Source organism: Vidua chalybeata, chromosome 1 (genome assembly GCF_026979565.1).
Source record: "Vidua chalybeata isolate OUT-0048 chromosome 1, bVidCha1 merged haplotype, whole genome shotgun sequence".
In the NCBI taxonomy this organism is placed as follows: Eukaryota; Metazoa; Chordata; class Aves; order Passeriformes; family Viduidae; genus Vidua; species Vidua chalybeata.
Window position 1 is genome coordinate 29742221 of NC_071530.1, and position 13514 is coordinate 29755734.

The 13514-nt window shown below is 36.3% G+C and overlaps 1 protein-coding gene across 1 annotated transcript in view; it reads left to right on the plus strand.

Moving 5' to 3' along the window:
- Window positions 1-13514, plus strand: part of AHR (aryl hydrocarbon receptor) — a 63748-nt gene that overhangs the window by 8326 nt on the left and 41908 nt on the right. The window lies entirely within an intron of this gene.

The following is a 13514-nucleotide window of genomic DNA, read 5'->3' on the forward strand; positions in this document are numbered from 1 at the left end:
AGCTGTATTTTGCTTAATGATGCATCAAAAATGACTTTGCTTTGATATAAATTGATAGCACCCCTTCCTACAGTTGATTGCAAAGGTGACTTGTAAAGAATAGAGACAAAATCTTTCCTATGTCCAAGCCCTGATTAATGCAGGACATGAGGCATTAAAATGACAGCTGAGGTTTTCCAGTTATGTGGGCAGGTGTGAACTGACCCCAATCCTGGCAAGGGTAATACAGCAGCACTAAGAGTAGTCATGGGGTCAGAAGTGTGTGTCCGTGGTCACTTCCAAGCTGGCCAAGGAGTCCTGTCCCTCTCTGTCCTTCACTACCTGAGCTGCCCTGTAGGGTGGGATGCATTGGTTGGCTTTATGCCAGTTTCTTCGAAGTCTGATCCTATTCATTGCGGGAATAAAGCTAGGAGCTTGTATTTAATTAATTGTCTTTTTCTTTTACCAGTCACTGAGATTTTACAGTTATTATATTGAAGATGAAATCTTATTGATCAGCTATAGCTAAAAAATCTTGATTGCAACAAAGTTGATATTAAATTTCAAGTTATTTTTAAACTTTCTTCGACATTAAAATAACATCTGTTCTCATCAGTTTAAGATTATCTCAGCCTCCAAAACATGGGTGAAAGTATTCAAGAAATCTGTCTAAAATAGTTCCACTTTTTCCTGCAGGAATACAGAGTGTTTATTTTTATTTATTGTGTCAACTAGCTTCAGTTTATTAGTGCTTATGAATTTATATTCTGTTTTATTGATTGAAGAATATATCCAAGTGTCTTGATTACTGTGCTGTTCAGGACAATTCTTAGTATTGTATAAGCTCTATGGCTAGAGCTTATACAATACTAGAAGTATAAGCTCTAAGGCTAGAGCTGGCCAAATATTTCTAGCAGTGCTTTTTTCCAATGCAAATATTTTCTTCCATCAAATGAGACTTCTCTTGGCACCTCAGTTTCATGAAAATCTTTGCAAGATATTATCTCAGGTAGACTGCTGTAAAAGAAATTATTTTACTTGTCTGTGTTCTCTTGGTGAATTGAAGAAGTTCTAGTCTCAATGACATGTGTTTTGTTGTGGTTGCTTTAATGATTTAATGTTTTTTGAAATAATTCCAAGATTGCAAGTTTTTGTCTTACTTGGGATGGAGTGATAATAGTAAATCTTAATTTCTCAATTTCTTGTGCAATGGAACTGCTTGTTTTTTATTCTTCCTGCCTCTTCCCTCCAGTTTGCACTTGAAGGTCCTGGAATAAAGTTTAAGGCTATGATTTAGAGTTTAAGGCTATGATTTCTCTACAGGGAAAAAAAAGAATTGATACTTCCAGTAGAAGCTGTCTTGAGGGATTTTTATTAGCAGAAAAAGTCTTTTTGCTACTTCTTTTCAGATCTTTGTGCTGTAGGACTACAGATCAGGTTAGTATCAGTCTCCATCTGAAGGTATTTAAAGACTAACATCAGTGACTTCAGTGAAGATAAACAAAAGTATGACTGACAGACAGAAGAGTGAAAATTAGATCTTCATACTATTTTAGTTGTCTTAAATAATATGGAATCTATTTCAGTAAGATTCACTTTCCAAAAGAAATATTAATACTTTGAAGAACAGAATTGACAAAAAAGCCCTGAAAAGCCCTAGGTTTGATTGTCATGCTCTGTCTATGCAGTGCTTCTCAGAATGACTTTTTTGAAAGAGCGTTTTGTGTAGTTGGATATATGTGGAAAACCATGTAGAATAAATCTGACAAATGGAAGGGGGAGCACTGATTGCCACCTTGAGTGTCCAGGCTGAGCCAAGGCTCTACTTTATTAACGCAGCATGCTGAAGTAAAGGGAAACACTAAATGAATAACAGGATGCAAATGGGGGGTGTGTAAATTCCTGCGGAAAGTAAAATATAAACGTGTAATCATATGATCTTGCTTGAAAGGAAACCCAAGTTTTTGCTGTAACAATAGATTTTTTTTTTCAAAGAAAACACTTGCATTTTTCCAAGTTTAAATAATCTAGAGTGAATGTCTGCTTTCTGAAGACGGAAGTCTGTGAGGAGAAAAAGAACTGTTTCGTGAAAGACATCTCAAAAAGTTAGATCAATTTGAATAAATGTGCCTCACTTAAATATCTACAAGGGTTTTTTGGTGTTACTTAAAAGCTAAGTGTGTGTGCATGTATATATATATATATATATATATATGCATAAAAAACCCCTTCACTTGACCCTAGTTATTAAGATGGTATAGTGGTACAGAATGTTCTCTGGAGCTAGAGACAGGTGAGTTTTTTCATAGTGTCTACTGAAATATGTCAGACCTCTGCATACTTGCCATATTTCAGGTTGTAGGAAATAGATGTATGCATTTCACTCTTCCACAACCTCAAAAGATCTGAGTGTTGGTGATTGTATTCTGTCGAGCAGTTGCTTATGATTGTTGTTTTTCGTTAATGAAGTTATTGTGCTGCTAAGTGACCCTTTACATACACTATAGTTTAGTGTGATCAGGTTAGTTTCAAATGCACATGATGTCAGCAGGCTTTCTATATGCCCATGTCAGGCACTCTGGCATGCTTTTGTACAAATTTGACCTTGACTCAAGAAGGAAATTGTAGTAGTGGATTAAAATAGTGAGTCTCAAGTCTGTTTCTTTATAAAGTCTTGTGTGGCAAGTCAAAGCTAAAAAGTGTTTTAGGGTGGTGTCACTTCTCAGCTGTGTACTTCTACCTGCTGTACTGAAGTGGATTAGCAGTTCTCAAAGTCAAGCAGGTTAGCTTAAATCACTGCTGGAGTGTTTATTTTGTGCATGTAAGATACTTTTGGAAAGTGGCTTAAGGCAAGCTTTTTATATATGAGAGACTGGGATGAATCAGGCAGGTGTCTGCTGACAATCACTAAAGACTTTGTGTGTTGTCCTGGTATTATTTCAGTTCATTTTGCTGTTAAGTGCCCATGCATGTGTGCATTCAGCAGTGAAAAATATGAAGTAGAATGTGGTACAACAGCTCTTTGTGTGGATGCAGGTTAGTGTGAGCTCAGCATCTGGAGCACAACTGGACAATCATTTAGGCATAGCCTGTGTTCACCATGCATACTAAAGGAAAAAGCCCTTTTGCCTCTAGCTTTTCTCCTTATTTCATGAATTGATAATCACTTAAATACTTTACTGTGGTAAAGAAAAGCATTCATAATTGTTCTTGGGATTTTGGTGAAACAGATTAAAAGGTTAAAAGTAGAGTTTGTATGACTGATCACTTTTTTTAACATTAGGGACGTGATTTTTCTTTTTGAAGGTGTACTGAGAATAAAGGAGAGGCTTGCAGAATCTAAGATGAAGTAGCTGTGCTATGTGTGCGTATCAATACATTAGAAACAAAATTCAACATGTTGCTTATTAATTGTCCTTTCATCCATTTCACTAAGAATTCCTGTGGTTTAAAGTATGTGGGATTTTTTCCCCTCTTGCTTGTTGGGCAGTATTTTGCATTTATAGAAGAAAGTTTCCGCTCAAAATTAGTTTAGAATTGGTTTCTTATGTGGGATGCTAGGGATTCTGGCAAGCACGGCAATAACAAAATAATTAAGATTTATTTTTTTCCACTAGGTTTGCATTGCCTTTTTTCTTTAACTTTGTAATATAATTAACACACATTCCTTGGTGTCGTATGGCTTAAATTTACAGTGCAGCCATTGTCATGGCATAAAATATATTTTTTGATAATGTATTTTTCCTGTCATGCCCACTGTTCTATCATACCATGTGCTGGAGAGAACAGACTACATGTAGTTCCTGTTCTGGAGAGTATGGCCAAGATGTAGAAATGGGAAAGACAGGCAAAGTGGGAGACAATGTATTTATTCTGCCACACTGAAAAGGGCAGCAACATTTTCCCAGTCTAGCAGATATAGACACTTTCTGCCAAGTGTCAGGTGGCGGTCTTGAACAGAAACCTGAAAGCACAAAAATTATCAAAACACAGCTCAGTAAGACCAGGACAATACTGTAGCTCTGTCCTGACTTGCTTTTATTTTAGACAGTTACCATCTTTGCCCGCTGTGTCTGTCTAATGCAGTTTTCCTCGTGTATTTTTTGAAAATGTGACTTGTCTTTCATGTTACCTCCTTCCCCTGCTCCTGTTGCTGCATACATAGATATTTGACCTCCACACCGGGAAAAGCTAAAGCCCTGTAGAGCAGTGGAGTTAGGCTGCACTTACTGCTTTTGAGTGTTTATGTGTATGCTGCATAGGAATTTGCTGCTGCCAGCAGCTTCTAGTGGGTCTGGCTAGTATTACTTGATTCATGACTGTCTTGAGCCATTTTCTACACCCAAGGTAGAAAATACCCATAGTTTGGTTGTTCTCTAATTACCTTTCCTGTATCTGATATTTTATACTGTGCACATGAAGTAATTTTCACAGTTTTTAATGAAATACTTTGAATCTTGTCTGAGAGTTGGAGGAAAAAATATTGGGGGAAAAAGCCCCAACCCAAAGAAACCAACTCTGTTTCCTTTTGTGCTGTCTTCCCTCTGGCCCAAATACAAAATTAACACAAAATGTGAACCTTGGAATTGTATAGTTATTTCAGTATCAGACTACCATACCATTCAAATTATTTCCTAATCCATGCTTATTCTTTCATGCTTGTCTCTTTTTAAATTTTTTTTTTCTCCAGACCTCCACCCTTGCCCCCAATCCCTGAGATTCACACTGACCATTTGGGACTGTCTGCTGCAGACTATTTTAGCCTGTATTTTACGTAACAGATGATAAGTAGGGATTTAAGCTTTGAAGTCCTAAATTCTGATCTTCAAAAATGATGATTAGAGCCATGTAGCTGTGACATCACTCTAAATCTCAAAATGTGTATGTTTTCACAATTTTAGCTTTTATTTTTAGGAGTACTGTGTCACTAAGCATCTTATGTAGGTGGGCAGCTCTATACCCCCATGGATTGATGCAATTTAATATAACCCAAACCAACCATCTAAAATTGAAATTTCTGTTAATATAACAAAAAGCAAACTTAAAATGTTAATGTATTTATAGTATAAGAGGAGAAACCAGGTACAAATGCTAACAGCTAATATGTTCTTTGGATATTTCTTTTCCTGTTACGTTCTGGTATTTCAGTGATTGATGTTAATCATTGTTAGAACTCCCTTTGCAAGGAAATGAAAGGTTATCTCTTCTTCTCTGCCCTATGTGTATTATTTAATCAAAGGCATATGAAAAGTCAGTGTAGGAGCCTCTTATGTTCCACAAAGCTGTTGTAAAATTTCTTGAAAACCCTGTCGCAGAATGCAGAGCATTTATTTTTTCTCTGTAGGCCTTGTTAATAGGGAGATTAGTTTTAAGCATACTGTTCTGGGCTTTGCTCTGGATTCCTGACTCTTGTTTGCAAGGTCAGAACCTAAAATATAATTTGTCTTGTTCTAGCAACATCAGTGCTTTGGAGATTGATGCTGTTGTATGACATTCAAACCTAGAACAGGTAGCAAGATAAAAAGCCTAGCCTCAGGAAGTACCACTGCTTCTCTGGCCTCATGTATTCTAAGTCTTGTAATCCTTGCTAACATTATTGTTGTACTGTAGCACCTAAAGATAAGGTGATTTGGACCAAATCACCTTAACACAAATCACCACAACTGTTGCTCCCTCCTCCAATGACAGTTTGAGTGGACAATTATAACTAGAGCTTGCACTTGGCTCTCAACATCTGTCTTCCATGGGCTTCATGATTTATCCATCTGACTTTGTAGAAGTATGGTTTGCTTGACTATGACCTTAGAAATATGTCCTAGTTATTTAAGGCTCCAGTATGAATACACACTAAAAATGTGTACAAATAATCTATTAATACTGGAATAGTTTTTGCTGCTGTCTGTGCTGTTTGTGACTCAGCAGTTTTCTTCCTGTGTGTGTTTGCCAGTGGGAGAAATGCCCTAGCTTTGCCTTATCAGAGTACAGATATTGTCAAACAGGAAATAAGACATGTATGATTGAGTTCTGTAGATGTTTACAGTTCTAGCTAGTTCTAACACTGTTTGTTTTTCCTGAGTAAACAAAAACTTCACCTCTGTTTGAACAGTTTCTGCTGCGTACATGCTTTCATAAGCTACTCACTTTAAAAACTATTGCTTTGTGAATTGTCTTGGAGATCCAGCTAGATAACTAGAAACTAATTCTATTTACAGATCTTGGTCATTATAATTGTTTAATTTATTAGTTACCTCTTTTTAAAGAGGTAAAAAATAATGACTTTCAAATGTGTTCTTCAAAGTTTCAGGTAATGTATTGATAAATGTTTCCTGGGAAAAGTCTCTTGGGAGTTCCTGCTCATCAGTGCTCTGTCCAATCTGTGTATGTTTAACAAGGTATTACGTTAATGATAAAACTTAACCATAGTTATTCTAGAAACTTAAATGAACTAAACTATAAGAACTAGAATAAGTAGTTATCTGAAACTCCTTAAGAAAATGTAGGTTTACTGCCTGCCAGCTGTGAACATTAAAAGGGACCTACAAGTAGGAATTAGTTGTCCTTAGTGATGCATGCTGAACTCTGTTTTTAATTGAACAAAGAGATGCTCATATTTTCCACTGAATAATTGCCTCTTGAAATTCAACCCATGTGCCTTTTCAATTGTACAGTACTGCACATTTTTTGCATGGCATTGTATAACATCTAATGAGTTGAAATATATACATACTTGGCCCTCAAGACAAATTCTAACTGATTGCATAAGATAGGGATTACTGGAGTAAGTCCACTGCCTGATTGGTCAAATAGTGTGACTTCTCCATCAAACTGTGTTGTCACATCTTCAGCAGTACAATTCCTGTGGGGCCACCAGAAGACACTAGCTTTGTGAGTGAATTCCCTTTTTCCTCTTGGTATCTCCATCTGAGCTACAAACTGAAGGATGATGTCTTTGCTTTATTGATTCTTTCCTTTATGCCACATTTTTTAGCATATTGTATTTTACTTATTTGGAGGAAAAAATAAGGGTAGCCCCCAGTTTCCTCCTTGCTTATACCATTTGTTGTTTGGTTTACTTTTACCAGACAATGGCAAGAGACATGCCTAGAACAAAACGAAGTCTTTTTTGCTTGTCCTCATAGCTGCTCTGGATTTTGCTTTGATACTGTCATGCTCTCTATGGTACTCTGTGTACTATCTTACCAGGGACCAGGCTGTTGATTTGATCACATTAAAGGATGTTGAAATGCATGCACCCCATCATCATTTGAAGATAAAACTCAAGGCTTAATGGTCTCCTGCAGGAAGGGTTTGAGCCCCATGACTAAGAGGTTTTAGGAATATATTGTCCTGTGTTTCTGAAGTGTCCCCCTTCCCTCTGCTTGTCTTGGTCTATATTAGCTGACTGTAAGCCCTGTGCAGGAACCCTTGCAATTAATTACCTTTAGCATTAGGAGCATCAGCTACACTGAATCCCTCAGTGCTTCTCGTAACATGGCTGTATTGCTGTGAAAAAGCTACGCTTAGTTAATTGAAGAAATTCTTCCTCAGCTTTTATCTAGTGATAATAATACTTGTTTCATCTATAGGCTCGGGGCAAATCATGCCTGACAAACAGACTGCCTTTTATGAAGGGCACCTGGATTTGTGGACAGCAGGAGCACAGTTAATATTGTTTCCCTTGACTTTTATGGGGTCTTCAGTGTTGTTTTTCTATCACCAAGCTGGTGAGTTAACATCTCTCCAGTTCTGTCCCAAGCAATCCATTCCACTTCCCCCTGTGTAGTACAACCGAGGTCTCACTGTCAATCTCAGTGGCAACCTGTGAAGTTCAGGGGGTGACTTGAAGTTTCTGCAAAGGACAAGGAAAGAATCATCTTTCAGACCGAGTACATGCATGTGGCTTTTAACAAGATAAGCCCATGGGCTCTGGCAGTGAAATAAGCTGAGGGTAACTCTCATATCCCAGGTAGAGAAAGGACGGTCTTGGTCTGGAAAGGAAGCCCACTTGATTCCCTTGCTATAATTCAGTCATTTCAGAAAGTCTTCTTCTAAACTGCTGAGAAGTTATGAATTGGTATAGAAATGCAACTTCATCTCTTTTGGTGAAATGTGTTTTCCTCCCTCAATTTAAATAAGAGATATTTCTGTTAGAAAGTGCTTATTCATTAATATTTTTATATAGCAAGGATTGGAATTGAATGGTCTTGTAAAGAAACATCCAAACCCACTTCCATACCCTTTTAATGCAGTAGTTGCAAAACTCAACGTTGCCTTTTATTCGTAGAATAAACTGTTCTCTTTCATGTATGGAATATAATTGACAGTTTCTGTTTTTTCAGTTAAAATGGTAGAGAAATTCCCTAGGCAAAAATCCTATGAAGTTGCTGTTGAGCCATTAGTGCAGTGAAGATAAAGTTAAGGCATTGTTTTCAGTAGGGGAAAAAAAAAAAAGAATTTGAGTACCAGGTTCAAGTTTGTGTGAGGTGAGTTCCCTAATGAAACTGATGGGTAAGAAAATAACTGGGAACTCTAAAGGGAATTTAAAAACCACTTTTGATTCCTAGGCTTTACAATAAAAGTTAGTACCGATGTATAAAAAGGAACAGTTATTTCAATATGTTTTTTTCTTAAGCAAAGAGTTTAACCATTTCAGAATTAGTGATTTATTAAAAAATAAAATCTATGGCATTAGATTGTAATTTTCTAGTTGCTATTAACTTGTCTTCTTTTCTACAATCCAAAAACCTAACAAATGGCAGTTTAAACAATACGTAATATTTAATAAGCTTTTGCTTTGTTCTAACATATTGAAAAGTTATTATAGGAAGAGAAAACTCTGATTTTAGGTATCAAAGGCTCAGAAGTAGGAAACTGTTAATCTAGGTTCAATTTCCCATAGATCTCATTCCACAAGGAATTAAATTACTTCACTTTCATCTTTGAATTTTCATGCCTCACCTCAAAAAATTAGGAAGCCCTTTTTCTCCCCCTTTTTGTGGCTAAAGCAGTATCACATTAATAGGTCTGAAAAGTTACAATTTACCCTCATGCACCTCTTGCTGAACTTTTGTTTTTCTGAAGAAGCAAAAAAGACATACCAAAAGAAGCAACTGAATGGGAAATAGCTCAGAAGAAATATATGTGTGCCAGGATATGGTTTTGGTGTTTCAGCTGGTGACTGTCACCTCTGTGATAGTTAGGGGACAAGAGTTCATTGCCTCTAAGTTTTGAAACCACAAGCAGTATAGAGCTTGGTATGTGGTTGTTAAGCTTCAAAGCCCAAGTGAGAGATTACAAATTTGAACAACTGTATGCTTCCTGAGATTTACTTTTCAGTTTTTAAGTACAAGATAAAAGCAAAAGTGAAATTCTATTCCTTATGTGTGTTCAAAAAAAAACTTAACTAAAATTTTATAACTGGCTAACCGTAAAAGCACTGCACACTTATTGCTGTTCTGCTGCATTATACATATTCATATGCAGTCATTCTTGAGGCTTGTTTTTTTCGCATCTCTGCTTTAAGTTGAGGAGAACTACCACTGATGCATTAGAAGCTTAGAAATTCCCACCCACCTTTGACCCTCTCTGACAAAGACATAATAGTTTACTCCTGATCCTACATTTACAAGGTCTTTTAACCTTCTGCCCACTTCATGCCCTCAAAAATGGCAAACATCCTTTCAGTGCCCATATAAATCTCATTTTACCTTCCTTTTACATTGTCTGAATCTGGGAGCCTGATGGGGGTATTTTGAGCAAGATGTGCACACATACTCTTAGGCTTTAAGGGAATGAGCATTTATTCCATAGTGGTTGCAACTATTTATGACTCCATTTTTATTTTTCTATTCTTTTTTATTTCGTCTTTGTTCTCACACCCAGATCAGGAGCAGTAGCTCCTTATGCATAGCACAGTTTGGGAACATCTGCTATAGGAAGTGCAACTGTTTGTGTAAGCAAAGGCTTGAGTCTTCCAAATGCAGTGACTGAACTCTCATTTTTGTAGGCTTGTGCATGTTAACTGATGTTTCTGGACTGATTAATTATCCCACTGTGAAGAAAGTTCAGTATCAGTCACTTAAGGAAAAAAAAAAACCACAACTTGGTTGTTTGTTTTACCTTCCACTTAAGAAAACAGGGTTGTGTTAAGTACCACTTTGTAGCAACTGAGGATATGTCCCCCATTTAAGGGAGACTACTGCTTAAACACTTAGCATTCCATACCTAATAATGCTGTTAACTCTTTCTTTTAAAAGCAACATTTAAAAAGCTAAAAACATAAAAACCTGAGTTCAGTTGACCTGCGTAGCAGAGCTTGGGTTGGTTTTATTCAGTGTTGTGAGCAATTCTGTGGTGTATAATGGTTTTTCAGCTCTTTAACAGCAGATATTTTATTTATTTTAATCTTTTATTGGTCTTAAGAGAAATTCAATAAGCAGTTTAGGGCTTGCTGAGCTAAGTTTTGGGAATGGCTCAAAAGAAAGTATATGGTGAAAGTTGAGGAAAATCATCCCATACACAATCTGGTTAAACTTCAAGTTCTTGGGTTAGGTGAATGTTTTACAACAGAGTATGGTATATATGTTAGGCAAATCTAGTAAAAGTTCATGTCTTCATCCTGTAAAATGTTTCTAAAACCAGTAAGTGTATTGCTTCAATGTTACTACTTCAGCCAAATTTAAGAATGTCATAGCTACTGTTAATGCTTTTAAAAGAAACATGTTCTACATGGCTGTGATGTTGTAGGGAAAAGGGTTCAATTACTGTACCACTAATATTTTGCAAAGCATTTTGCTCTAAGTATGCAGCAAGCATTTTTTTAATTCATTACTTTTATTCATAATTTTTCTGTAGTTAGTAATACAAATTTACTCTTTGTTAGTAGTAAGTTTTATAGACAATAAGGCCTGTGAATTAAGGAGTGAGATTTAGCCAACATTTTGTACATTTGTCTGGGTGGGAGGAAAATAGGACATTAAGAGCTCAGGCATTGAACTCCTGATGTTCATGCTAGCTTTCCATTTTAGTGGGTCTAGCACTAGAATGTGATCTTTCAGACATGACATATCTAGTACTTCAAAGGTCAAGAGATCTTAAGAAATTTTTTGAGGATAAACTGCCTATATTACAAGACTTGCATGTTTGAGCTGAATTAGGAATAGTTCAGCAGAACACTGTCAACAAAATTTACAATTGCATTTAGTCTGATTTGTATATTTTGAAAACATTTTATAACCACTGCTTACATATTTAACTCACTTCAGAATTCAAGAGCAAAATAGACATTTGCTTCTCTGAAACCCTATTGAAGAAAAGGTTGCTAGGTAGTTTCGGTTCAAGATAAGGTTGGGTGTTTCTGTTGCTGTTTTAATGTTTTTGCATTAGTGATACAGAAAGAAATATGGATTGAAAAATGCATTAAAAAAAAGGTGGTTAATTGTCTGGACTTATGAGTATTATGCTGTGCTAGGTGGTTTTCTTCTCAGACATAACTTCTGCTTGTTAATTAAAAGTGCTTGCTATAATAAGAATAGGCTTAAATAAGAAAATCTGGTTTTGCTGGACAGACCAAGTAATTAGGCTAACTTTTGAAAATTATAAAAAAGCTTGATTGTTAAAAAAACTAAACAAAAACATTCAGAGCAGGCCTGTGTGTGCAAGCAGATCACCCTTCACCAAATGGTTCTGACTTGCCTGCTGATCATAATGTGTGATTTAGGATATGTTAGAAATCAAAAGTTGTGGCAAACTTTCAAAAAGTCATGATGCATGATATGAATCAGTTGTATTTTGACCACTTCCTAAATTGTTTTCCCAATAAAATATAAAGTGTAAAAAATATGGAATTGCATGCAAGACTTGATGACAATAGAGAACACTTAGAAAATCATTAGGATGCATATCAGAGAATTAAATAAGGCACACATCTCATAAAAGAGAGAGAAAGCTATAAAATCAGTGTGCACAAATGAGAAGTTTAAAAGCAATGTTAAAATAACAAATAAGAACATTTTACACTAAGCAGTAAGGAAGCCTGGGAAATGGTGGAATATTGTAATAAATGTTACAAGCTATATAGGAAAAAAATATTTCAGGCAAAGGATTGGATTGCTAACAATGAAAAAAATGTACTGGGTCTTACAGTGCCTCTTGTAACTAAAGAGGAGAAGGCATTAGAGATGCTAATGACAGAATTAGGTTCCACCTGTTGTGTTCAAGAATACTGGTTCAGTCTTATAAGCTTGTTTCTTGCAGGATTTGATTCCATCTGAATTAGACCAAAAGAGAAAAATGCAACAAAAAACTTTTGCAAAATCAAGAAACTCTTGCTGTGTTTGAGAGGAACCTTAGCAAGTGTTTTCATTCCATGCCTTGCAACTTCAAATTACTTTACCATCATTTTACATCACCTGTAACATCCATGCCAGTCTGTGTTTGTATAATGCAAAGGACTTGTGTTTTCTTGTGCACATATTTACTTGCATTTCCATTCATGGGATCAAGTAGCAGTGCTGAGGGGCAGCTAATGCTGTGAAATGCATCTTCTCTCTGGAATACTATGACTCAAGTGAGCCGCTGCATCTATGTACAATGACATGTTTTTGGAAGGGCTCCCACCCTTGCGCTTCAAATAGTATCTCTGTCCATTAAGAGACAAAACTATCTGCTGTCCTTTTGTGCCTTCCTCTAACTGAAGATACATGACTGTTAGTGACTAAGCTGGCCAGACTAACCTAAATAGCTGAGACTGTCCTTCAGTTTTAACCCTTTGCCTTATTTTAAGCTCCTAAGTGTCCTAGAAAAGAATATAGCCATGTTCATTTTTGTCTCTTCTCTCTCAGGAAACACATATGTAAATTATTTTACAATCTCTTGGAGAGGATTTGTCTGATTAAGGAACATAAATGAATGAGGAGGGAAGGCAGTATCAAGTGGAAGGAGACAGATTCAGATGATGCACTATTAGATGGTTATAAGTGTTCAGAAAAGACTACTGCTGTAACCCCATCTGGGAGAAAATGACTTGTGCAGACTCTTTCAGTGCTCAAAACCATGTACTTATCTGGGTGAAATCATACAGGAAAAGATTTGTCTCCCTTTGGATTTGGTAATGACCCCCAAGCCCACAGTTGCTCATGTTCATAAAGTGGGTCATGTTTTCATTCAAGATGAAAATAAAACACAGGAATTTACACTGTATATAAATATTTTCCTACTTAGGGTATTTTCAAGTATGCTGAAGATTCTTTGTCTGCATTAGCTAACCTCATTCTGTAGCTGTATTAAAGTAAATGTTGAAGTAGAGACATGTTAAATTAAATGCAAGAGACTTATGGAGAAATTGCTTAAATTTCTTTCACTTTTTTTAATGAAGGTACAGAAACGAGGATATACTTACATTTCAGACATTTCAGATATTCTGACTTGAGGTTTTATGATAGCACTGTCTGCTCAGCTATGTGATTCTTACAGGGATCCTTCTAGGACTCCCTGGTGAGTTTCCCTGCCTTTGTAGAGGTGTTTACTGACTTTTA